This window comes from Eschrichtius robustus, chromosome 10, assembly GCF_028021215.1.
Source record: "Eschrichtius robustus isolate mEscRob2 chromosome 10, mEscRob2.pri, whole genome shotgun sequence".
In the NCBI taxonomy this organism is placed as follows: Eukaryota; Metazoa; Chordata; class Mammalia; order Artiodactyla; family Eschrichtiidae; genus Eschrichtius; species Eschrichtius robustus.
Genome location: NC_090833.1, coordinates 19,158,124 through 19,170,336, shown reverse-complemented (window position 1 = coordinate 19,170,336; position 12,213 = coordinate 19,158,124). Strand labels below are relative to the sequence as shown.

Sequence of the window (12,213 nt, the reverse complement as noted above, 5' to 3'; positions counted from 1 at the left end):
GGGAAACTCTGACCTTCCCCCTAACTGCCTAAAAGAATTTACATAGAAGGCCTGTTCCCAGAATAGGGCTATCACCAGAGATATCTGCGAAGAACACAGGCTAACCGTGGTGGAGGCCTAGAAATCAGGGTCCGTTCCGTGTCCCATTGTCTCTGCATGGCTCAGCAAACATTCATTTACCAGGCATTTGTTTTTCCATCTCTGTGAACTGCCTTCCTCCCCTTTGTTGTCCCAAACCACTACCCCCAACGTCATCTTTTGTATTTAGCTGAAGATGGTATTTAAGGTGAGGGTGTCAGCTATTTTGGCGAGTTGCTCAGTTTTCTTGGGTCTCTCCCATGTATACATGTTAAACTTTTGTTTGTTTTTCTCCTGTTAATCTGTCTTATGTCAATTTCATTCTTAGACCAGCCAGAAGAACCTAGAAGGGTAGAGGAAATTTTCTTCCTTCCTGACACTGGACTAGGTCAACGAATTTGGGTGAAAATAGAACTCTTTGGGAAGAAGGATCCATGGGGCCCTTTTATCTCTGTTCCATGTGAATCTGCCCATATTGTAATTGCTTCGTTGATTTGTTTATTCCACAGACATCCATTTGAGTGTACGAGGTACAGTGTGTGCAGCTGGGACCTAAACTTCCAGACCCTGCTCTTGAGGAGCTTACAGGCAAGTGTGAAAAAAGAAGAGGAGAAACAGGACTGTTACCATCCAGTGACATGAAGCCTATGACTGAGGTAGGTGCCTGCGGGATGAGGGTCATCTCACCTAGGCTGGAGGGAGGATTAGCTGATTTATCTCTACGCTGAATTTTGAAACGTCCTCAGTGCAAAGCAGCTGGGGAAGAATGTTCTGGTAGAAGACACAGCGTGTGCAAAGGCCAGGAGGCATGGAAGAGCATTCAGTTGCGGCGAGTAGTCCAGGAGGGATGGGCACGGGATCTGCGAGGGAGAGATAGGGCTGACCAGATCACAAGGAGTGCTGTGTGCTCGCCTATGGAGTGTGCATTTATTCAGATTTTCTGACCTTCCGAAAACGACCGTGTCCGCCTGGGAATAGAGAGTTTCACGGCACATCACGGAATGGCCCGTGCCTGGCCTGGATGAGAACTTGCTGCTTATCCACGGTGATTTGAGCACCTGCCAGCACCCCTGTGTGTGCGTCATTAGGCTAGGGACCCCCTAATCACGTGCCCTCCTGGCTGCAGTCCACATACAATCTCTGCTACCCAGTCTAGTCCCTCATAGCAACGATGTGAGCCAGAGAGAGCACTGCTCTCTACCCACGTGTGGAGGACTCTCTGTTTTCCCACGGGCTCTCCGATAAATGATGTCCCTCCTCCCTCCATCCCCGGAGAACCGACAGCTGTTCCCACTTTTAAGAGAAGGCGATTGAATCACTGTAGAGTACCTCCCCCGACAGAGACTTAACACCGTCTAGCCATCAGCATTCACGGGAGAGACAGATTATGAAGATGCTCTGGGAACTAGAATCTCAGTTTCTCGTTTGTAATCTATTTTTGGATAGGAAGCAGAGCCACATGGAAAAGATTTGATAATGTTAATAAATGACACAATAGTAACTAGCAGAGCCAGGAAATGTTTCTTTCCACACTCAAGTGATGGGCTTCAGTTACACAGACTTCTGGGAAAATGGCTCTCTCATCTTACCTAAAATGCCATTTCATCTTCTAATGCTCAAGCCAAATGCCACCTGCTCTGTCAACTATTCCTCAAAATTCGGCTCAGAATATCTCTGTTTTACTTGTATCTCTATTCCTTGATGACCCACCTTGCCTGGATCTTAAGTAATTGCTTCCAGATGTGTCTCTCTCATGAGATTACAAAATAAGGTAACATTTATTACGAGCCCACATGTGTCAGGCACTGGGATAATTGTTTTACACATTCTGTTTCACGGAATCTTCTCAAATTGACTGTGGGTAGACGTTACCAGGTCCATATTAAAAATGAGTAAATGGAAGTTCCTAGATGTTAAGCTCCTCAAAGGCTTAAAAATGTATGTCTTCGTCTAGCTCTGCGTGCACCACAGCCTGGGCATAACAGGCCCTCAAAATGGTGGGAACAAAATATGTTTTACTGAAACCCTTGGAATTCTTTTTCCTACCCAAGTATTAGAAGGTCCATCCAGGCTCATTTTATATTTAGAGAAAGGTACAAGGAAAGCTCAGCAGTGGTGTAACCAAGGAGTCAGAGCATTCAATACCTTGGGCTTCTGCCAGGGCATTTCCCATAGGACATGTATTGTTCTGTGTTTCATCATGATAGAAAGAATGTTCAGTGACATCATGATAGATTTTAGAATCAGATTTGCAAAACTTCTCCCAACAGCTCTGTGTCAAAACGTGGGTAGGGCTTGGACATCTGGACTATCTTACGCTCCGCCCCTGATCATCTCCTTTCTCGACCTTTAGCAAGCTCAGTGTGTCTTTCCCTCAATGAAACAGCTCATGAAACAAAACCTGTCCCTGATTTTGGAAAATCCTCAAACATCTGCTTCTAAGAGTGTGTGTGTGTGTGTGTGTGTGTCTGTGTGTGTGTGTGTGTGTGTGTGTTAGGGAAAAGGAGGGGAGAGTGAGGACATGATTTCCACTCGGTAGTCTGGGGCCCACTTCATGGGAAAACGTCCCCCCTAAAAAGAAATGTTACAAGAGCTCTTCTTTTCCAGAGCTTGGAGTAGATTCCTTTCTGTTTTTGGAAAAGTGGATGTGAAAAATCCATCATGTTCTCATCCATGGTCGGAAGGCCTATTCAGACCTTTAAAACTGCAGAGGGGGAGTTTTTCAGCCCCTGTTTTCAATTAGTTGGATGAGGGGTTCCCCTGCGAAGGGAACGTGGTCCCATAGAGGTGATGAAGCCATCTTTACCATCCCTGCGAGAGGGAAGCTGGGGTGGCCCTAATGAGTTAATAAATGTCTAACAGTGCAAACATACAGCATCTACTGTGAGAACATATAGCATCCATTATGAGGTGAACTTGACGATGAAGATATTTATCCATTTATTTAATGCACATTTGCTGATCACTTGCTGTGTGTTTAGCATTGTTCTAGGCAGGGAAGAATTCAGATGAATGAGGGGGCTTGGCCTTAAGAGGCATAGAGCCCAGAAGAGGAGATAAATAAGTAACAGTTGGAATCCCATGTACAGGGGCCATGAGAGAACAAGTAGAGGATCCAGATGCAAGCGGGGGAAACCTTGCTAGAGAGAGCTACACCTGAACAGAATCTTGAATATGATTTAGAGTTACGGAGGAGAGGGGAAGAAGAGAGGGAGGCAGAGAGAGGCAGAGGGATCTGCCCTACCAGGTGTGGAGCTGAGAAACAGCATACGTGTTCTAGGAATCTTTGAGGAGTGAAGGTGGGGGAGAGAGGGAGTGCTGGGGGGAGGGCTGGTGAGAGAGGCTAGTTGGCAGGTTCTCATGCAGGGCCCTTGAGAGCCATGTGAAGGATTTTGAACTCTTCTCCTCTAGGTGGATGATGAGAGACCATTCCAGAGTGTCCACAAGACAGGGACAAGGGTAGAGTCAGGCTTTACAAATATCATCCTGGCTGCAGCATGAAGCAGGCAAATCAGAGTCAGGGAGACCAGTGAAGTGCCGTCATAATCATGTAAGCAAGAGGTGATGGTTGTGTGGACCAGGGTGGGAGCTGTGGGGATGGAGGGAACTGGGAGGATTTTATTGATGTTAAAGCCAAGCTTGCCAGGGCTTGGTGATTGAGCAGATGTGGGGCATGAAGTAGAGAGAAGCAGCGTCCTGGATTGGGGGCCCCATGGGTGGTGATGCCATCCACTGAAATGGGATCAGGGAAGGAGTGAGGATGGCCTCTGGGTGGACCTGGTAGTTCCAGGTCAGGAATAGAGGCAGTGGGTGGCACAAGGGCTTCTTGGTGAGCTTGGCCTCAGCAGGACACAGTGCCCACGCTCCATTCCTCTCCAGACGAGGCCTGTGTGCACGTGCACGTAGGACCCCTTCACTTGACGTGGAGCCAAGGATAGGCCAGATGTATCCCAAGAGGCACCCACTCTCCCCACTGGTTTGCTGTGTTTTCCTTCTCACAGTGCAGAACAGTCATCCTGATAGTCTCAGAGAGACAGTACAGTGGTTAAGGGCATGTAAGCCAGATTGCTTGGGCTTGTGAATAGCTATGTGACCTCGGGCAAGTTACTTAACCCATCTGCAACCCAGTGTCCACATTTGTAATGTGGGGATCATAGTTCCTACTTGGCAGATTTGTAGTAGAGAAAAAAATGTGTAGAACCACATGTAAAGGAGTAGGTACCTGATAAATATCGATAAAACAAAGGAATCGTTCTGACCTTATTCTTGGCTCGTTTCCGCTTCTTCTCGGTATAAAACATGGATTTTTATTTTATTTTATACTGGATGCACTGTATTTCATGGATTCAGAGCTCTGCTTTCTTTGAGAAAGGAAAAGGAGTTGAGGGATCAACTAAGGGTTTTTTTGGAGAATCTGTTTGTATGCAGTGCCGGGCTAGGTGTTTTTCACGTGTTCTAACCCAGGGCCACCCAGAATTATATATCACCCACCAATTCTGAGCTAGTCATGCTCCTTCCCCTTGTTCAAAAGTTCAAGTTCAAACTCCAAATGCCTCAGCAGGGCTTTCAACGCCCGCCATGACCTATCCTCAACGTGTTTCTTGCACTTCACCTCCTGCTCCTGCCCCCTGGATCAGCTGATTCTACCCTCTAGCCACGATGTACTTTCCACTCTTCAAATGACATGACCGTATATGCTTCCGTGTCAAAGAGTGTGCTGTGCCTTCAGCTGGGACTGCCCTTACTTCTTACTTTTTAATTAAGACCCTCCCTGCTCAGATATCACCTCCTCTTGTTGAATTGATCACCCCATCTTCTCTGATCCCTAGCATTTTGACAATTCTTCCAATACAATGCGTACTACAGAGTTTCTTAATAGTTTGTTCATGAGTTTGTCTTCCGCTTAGTAAACTGTAAACTCTTCAAGGGAAGAACCTATGTCTTCTTGGCCTTGAAGCCCCAGATCCTAACCTAGAACTTGGTACAGAGTGGGTGTCGGGGTTAGGCTTACTGAACGTGAGTCAATGGATAAATAAACCCCACTTAAAAACGGAAGCAACAACGATAGGTAGACAGGATGCTTTTTTCCCCTCCTCCCACTATCTTACCTTGCCTTCACCCCAACTCAGCAATCTGCCCAGAAAGAAGAGCATCTGAAATTGACCTCAGAAGGAAAGGACATCCTAAGATATGATACAAATATTTACTGCTTTACCTGTGTTCCCCAGATAAGGTGTTGATTCCAAGATACCAACATTATTTACTGTAACTAAAGAGATTTTTTTTTAACCTCTCAACAAAGACCCAGGACTTAAAAATCTTTCATTTTCCTAATGCAAGTGAGGGCACCCAGTTAACAAAGGGTAGCATGGGTCCATGGGTGGAAACAGTGGACTGGGATGGAAAAATAGGCTCAGATCTAGTCCAATCTCAGCCCTGCTTGACAGGTAACATTTATACTTAGAAAATGTGCCATCCTCACCTTCTTTACACAGACTAGTTCATTAGCAAGTCATTTTGATGATTTGACCTGCCCTATTATAATTATTGAAGAGAATTCACTGTGGTAAAATACAGTAGTCTTTAAGAGTTTGCTTTTGTACCCTCTAAAATAATCTTGGAAAACTATGTACCTTTTAAAGTCGACAAATGTTTTTATTGTACGTTTAAATAGTTGCAAACGATATAACTTCAAGCATATTAAAAATACAGTCATTTAAAAATAAAACTGTCGTATCACTGTTTTAAATAGATTTAATGAAATCTAAATTGCATGGTGACTTGATACTATCATCTACCCATTAAAAATATATGAATAAGATCTTCCTTAACAATTGAAAATTTATGTAGTTCCTTTTTCTCCTTAAATGTCTATTTCCATTACGTTTCCTCCACAGGAGTTTACCCTAATCTAGTATGTGTTTTGTACTCGGAAGTCTTTCAGTGATCATGTTGTTATATTCCTCTGAAACAAAACATGTATATAAATTGATATTAAAATTTCTTTAATGCTCTGTAAGTATAAGGTTCTAGCACAAAATGATTTCCTCTGGATCGAATTGTCATAACAATTGTTAGAAGTACTCAACGGATCAATTCGCTATATATTTATTGAAATTTTGATAAATACTTATGACATGAAACACAAAGCTTTATTGGAAATGTTTCTCTGAATGAGATGAATTTGTTTCAATTAGATCATATATCTGTTAAGAAATATTTATTGTTGCTAACATGAGATGGTATTATATAAATTCTACTCCTTGTTTTCATTTTTTGGTTGTAATCCCTGAGAAACCTATTCAGAAATAAATAAATGAGAAAGGAGGATTTTTGTTAGAGCAGAGTTATAACCACCTACCAGGTTGTATGCCAAAATTACGTAGGGATAATCATCAAAAAAGCATTTTTAAATGATTTCTCAACTGATGCTTTAATTAGATTCCCCTCCAGTTTTGTTGTAACCAACACACTGGAAGTCATCTGATTTGCAAAATGATTTATTACTGGATCATTAGTCACTCTCTTTCTCAACAGTTAAAACAGAATTGTGAATTGTACCTTTATTTGGTGCCCTGGAGATTCTTATACCCTAAGGCAACTCAGGATGAGTGAGACTCCTGGCTTCCTTTTGTAAAGTGGGAGAAAGGCATTTATAAAAGGAGCCTCCTAATCCTCAGATTCTTGAGAAATAGTGAAAATGGAAGCTGAGAATCTGAAAATTTCCCTAAAGCTATCTGCCAACTGGAGCCCTTGGAAAATCCTTGGGTACCTCTGGCTGTACAGTGCATAGCAGTTTGAAAATTGCTATATGAGATATCTTTTCTCTAATTATAGTAATTATATTCAGTCTCCCCAGAGAGGCAGCATAGTTGTACAGGTATCAACAATAAGGCAGGAATGCAGAGCAGCCAGAAGTCAAGTCCATATTGAACTATATGAACCAGATTCTATAACTCAGAAGTGGGAAAAACTAACTTGTGTTTTAGCAATCTAGCTTGACTTCATGAATGAGCTAGGATTCAAATGAATCCTTGAATTATGGAAACAGAATGTCAAATCTGTAATAAACTTCAGAGATCATGTAGTCTGGAGAAGGTGATTAAGCCTTATCTTTTGTATCAACTTGGATTAATTGTGAGTAACTGCTTATATAGCCCTTCTGTATCAAGAAGGATTCAGAGGATCTGTAGGAAGGAATGGTGTGAGTGATTAATCATGCCTGTTGGAGGAGGCAAGGAGAGAAGTGATACCGGTGCTCTGTATTTGCCGTCCTTGAGTTGATCTGAGTATACATAGTCCCTCTCATAGGTACCACAGGGACAGCTGAAGCCCGGGGAGAAGCTGAAGCCCAGCTGAAGCTTGATCAAAATTCCACAGCTCACCAGGGGTAGGATGGGCAGAATTACTTATTTTTTCTTCAATATTTGGTGCTCACCATAAACTCGGTAACATTTGCAACTAGAAAAACTTTTGGATGTTTTAGAGCTAAAGGGGAGCAAATTCTGGTTGTGCCAATATGAACTGTTGTTTTCGTTTAGGGAGTTCTTAGGTTCCTTTACATTTGCTCTCTGTGCTGTTTGTTGAAAGAAGGAAGTGGGTCATCCATTATGAAGAGACTGAAAACCTGAAAATACTGACAGTATGATTTTAGTTGCCCATTCAGACAGAGCTCAGAAAAAATCATAAACCACCTAAGCAAATTACCACCTATCTGGCTATTGAGTCTACTTCACCCTGGCCCAGGAAAACAGACCTACAGAGTAAAGTTCATAGAGGTTTGCAAGACCTCTTATTCTTCCGTCCACCTATGGCATGAGTCCTTTTGCCATGTGAGATCATCACATCTTGGGAGTGGGGTGGGACTAGACAGAAGTATAAGCAGAAGTACAGCAGGATGTATATACATTGATAGAGGGGTTAACTTTATAGATAACAAATGGATTTTACTGTACATACATGGAAAATTACATTTTGCTTTACTCCTTTTTCTTTTGGACCTCTCTCCACACAAATCTACACGTACCCCGTTCTTTTTAACTACAACATAATATTCAGTTGATTCCAAATGTTTACTAGTTCAAACAGTGCTGCAATAAACATCCTCCTGCATTCATCTTGGTGCACTTCTGAGAATTTATCTAAAGGATGAATTCCTGCAAATGGACCGCTATAACAAACTTGCAGTTTCCATAAATACTGCCAAATGGGTCTCTAAAGAGGTTACCTCAATTTAGAGGTTACTCCTAATCATGGTATACGGGAGCACTGGCTCTCCCACCTCCAGCTAACACTGGGTGTTTTCAAACGTGAAGAAGGGGGGGAGGATTTGAATAGTTACAGTTTTGAATTAGAAATGAGGCATCTCTCTTGACTACTCCAACCCGTGTCTCCCCAAGCCAATACAGCTGGGTGGGGGGTAATGCCACAGACTCTGCTCAGAAGGCTGAATGCTCCTGCTTCAGTGGGAACAGGGGGTGTTTCTTCAGTCTGTGCCCTACTTGGCATCTGTCCCTGACAGACCCAGTCAATGTGGGGAGCCAGCCTCTCTGACGGTAAGAAAAAGTGGATTGGAAACAAATTGATCTTTTCACAGCTGGCCGTTCCCTTCTTTCCAGACTTGGACCCAGCTCAGAACAAGGTCACCGATGTTCTGTGGCAACAAAGATGGCATTATTGAGGACAGCCTCCTTTGGAGGGATGTCTCATTCCCCCAGAGTTGCCCCTGTCAAGGCAGCTATGACAGGCCTGGAGACCGCATAGCTGTGAGTCTCCAAGGGTCTCCAAAGAGACACCCAAACTGTCCATCCTGTTGACCATGCACTCTTCTATTGGCGTCTACTACTTTATTTAAAAGATGTCAGATGACTCAGTTCAACAGACTATAACCTCTTATTCATGCTTCCTGGAGGCCAGGATTGGAGGGTGGGAGAGTTTGGATTTCAAAAGGAGAAGAACTGTGTGAGCAAAGGGGAAAAAATCTTGTGCTTATTTCTAGCACCATCACTCTTACCACTGTTCATCCTATTGCTCTACATCCTTTCCTTCAAAGCACACTTTATGGCTGAGAGAAATCTATTTGCTTATCTTTTTATTGCCCGTCTTCTCTACTGGAGTAAAGTCTTCATGAGGGCAGAGGCATTATTTAGCTCACCACTGCATCACAGATCCCTAGGGTACCTCCGGGCACGTTGCGGGTGCTTGATGCATATTTGTCACATGAATGAGTGAATGAATGAAGGAAGTTGTTGAGCACCTCCTGTATTAGACAATTTCATATATATGATACGTTCTAATATTTAAACCTTATGAGGTATAGATATTATCTTCATTTATGACAAAGGAAATGGGGTTTCAGAGATTAAATAACACTTTCAGAACCACACAGTGGTAACTGAGATTTTCATTTAGGCATGACTGACCCCAATCCTATCTTGTAGACCTGATTCTGATTTTTCAAAGTTTAAACTGAAAAATATTAATGGTTTTGCACGCAATGCGAGGTGCAGCCATTAAGACCCTTCCAGGTGAGCGTATGCGTCCACCAGGAGCATATGTTCCTCCTTGCCCTCCCAACATGGGCAAGTCCCTGAATGCTCTGTTTATTAGATCCTTATTCATTTGGGACAAGAGTAGAGCTAATTTATGTGCATTTGTACAAATTTTGGAACCTCCGAACTGAGTAACAAGGGGATTTTAAAAAGCCCTTATGTTGACAGTGAGCAAATATAAGGAAGGGCACTAATATTTAATAAAGTCGTGTTGCGTGCGAGGAATTGTGCCTTAAATAGGTGATTTCATTTAGTTCTTACAACAGCATTTTTCTGTTTTCTCTCTTTCTCCCTTTCTTCCTTCCCTTCTACCTTCCTTCCTTTCTTCCTTCTTTCTTTCCTTTCTTTTTCTTCCTTCCTCCCTCCCTCCCTCCCTCCCTCCCTTCTTCCTTCCTTCCTTCCTTTCTTTCTCTTTCTTTCTTTCTTTCTTTCTTTCTTTTTTTCTTTCTTTCTTTCTTTCTTTCTTTCTTTCTTTCTTTCTTTCTCTTTCTCTTTCTTTCTTTCTCTTTCTTTCTTTCTCTTTCTTTCTTTCTTTCTTTCTTTCTTTCTTTCTTTCTTTCTTTCTTTCTTTCTTTCTTTTTTTCTTTCTTTTTCTTCTTTCTTTCCTTTCTCTTTCTCCTTCCTCCCTCCCTCCCTCACTTTCCTTCCTCCTTCCCTCACTTCCTGCTTCCCTCCCTCCCTCCCTCCCTTTCTTCCTTCCTTCCATCCTTTCTTTCTTTTCTTTAAATTTCCAGACAAGATTGGAAGATTTACCTTGGGTAAGCAATGCGTAATTGTAGGACCAGCATTTGAGGTACATCATCATGTCTGTAGGGCCTCTTGTCTTTCTACCCACCATGCCACTGAGTGTTGAACAGGGACTGCGGTCTCAGCTGACTAAGTACAGTCACAGGCACAGAGGGTGCTGCGTAAATGACTGATTGGCAGACCCCTGACCTCCTGGTCCTTAGCCAGTGACCCCCAGGGCTACTTGGGGTCTGGCACCATGCCTGGTATGACTTTATGCTTTAATAGTTTCTTTCTTCTGTCAGCCAGCCCCCTAAGGGAGCCTTGTCTCCTTCTTGAAACCCTGTGCTGGAACCAGAGGTTTCCGTAGGATTCCGGAAGCCCACACTCAATGCTGTGTTTTTTCCCGAGATCTGGCTACAAGGTAGTGCTCTGAGGTCAGTCCTTCCAGCTGCCAGCTCAAAGAACTACAAACTCCAGGCTCCCGGGGGTGTTGAACTACCAGTTATGATGAAATATTAGCACAGAAGAAAATAATTCTTTTCTATTTTGGGTTTCTAATCAGGACAGCATAGCTATAGGATGATTTACGTACTTGTATTTTCAAAAAGTTTCTTTTACTATTGTTTCTTCTCTAGTCATTTCTCTTATCACTTGGGCTCAGCTTGATGCTTCTCTGGAATCTGCCCGTTTGTTCTTCCATCTATAAAACACCAAACACATGTCCCCAGTCTGGCTCCATGAAACTGGAAATCTTTGGGGAACTCTTTAGAAAAAGTGCTATGAATTGTGCTTTGGACACAGTGTGACCAAACAGGCTGTATTCAGAGTATCTGGGGATGAAATTGTCCGTCTCAAATAGTAGAAATCCTTAAAAAAAGGAACAAAAGGAGTTTCTCCAAATTCCTAAGAGCATTCTGTTTTTTATCCATAGCTTGTTCATTCAAGCAATCATTTGACAAATACTTATTAAGTACTTTGTGTTGGATGTTGTGCTGGGTATGACGAACTTGGTAGTAAATGAGCTAGCATCGCTTCCTCAGGAGCTCCTGGGCTCTGACACTAGCCCTGCCCTGCTGACTGCCCCACCTCTCCAGTTCATCTTTGGCGGCCCTTCTCTCCTGGTACTACTCCCTGTCCCACTCCCCAACTTTTCCTACCTATGTTCTCCTTCTGTCTTTCCATCATGCACCTCTTTCCACCCTAGAACAGTTTTACAACTTTTCTCCATCCAAATAACCCATTCTTCAAGTCCAAACCTAGATGTCACATCTTCCAGGAAGCCTTCTCCTACACCCCCTCCCAACTTGGGTCTGCTCTCCTTCCATATGCTCTCAGGACCCCCCCTATTATAAGACTTAGTATATTGTATTGTAATTAGCTGCTTCCTTGCCTGCCTCTCCCATTAGACTGTTAGCTCCTTGAGAACAGAAGCAATGATATCTTGTTCACAGATACGGGCCTAACGCATGGCCATAGGGAGTGCTCCATAATTATTTATGGAACAAGCAAGTGGACTGGAAAACAGATAAGACAAATACATTTAAAGAACTTCATAGGAGTTCTTATGAAAATTAAAAGAATTAATATTTGTAAACTACTTATAATAATGCCGGTATCTAAAAAATGGATTCGAACTCTGTATAATAAATGCTAGGATAGACCTTGTTGTAAGGAATTACAGAAGGAATTATAGAAGAGATAACCTGGGAACCAGGATGGAAGGAGCTCTTAGGAAACATTTTAAAGAGAAGATAGGTGCCAAAGATGAATAGGAGTTATTACTAAGATGAGCAGAGAGGTAGTGTCTCTAAGGTAGAGGGAACAGCACGTGTAAGAGCACAAAGGTAGCGGAGAG

General features: G+C 42.9%; 1 long non-coding RNA gene across 2 annotated transcripts in view; it reads left to right on the top strand.

Moving 5' to 3' along the window:
• LOC137770750 (uncharacterized) overlaps positions 1 to 12,213 on the top strand; it is a 43,451-nt gene that overhangs the window by 18,276 nt on the left and 12,962 nt on the right. For both annotated transcript variants that reach the window (XR_011075221.1, XR_011075222.1), the window contains exon 5: positions 588 to 734. This is a non-coding gene — a long non-coding RNA (uncharacterized lncRNA). The remainder of the gene's footprint in view (positions 1 to 587; positions 735 to 12,213) is intronic.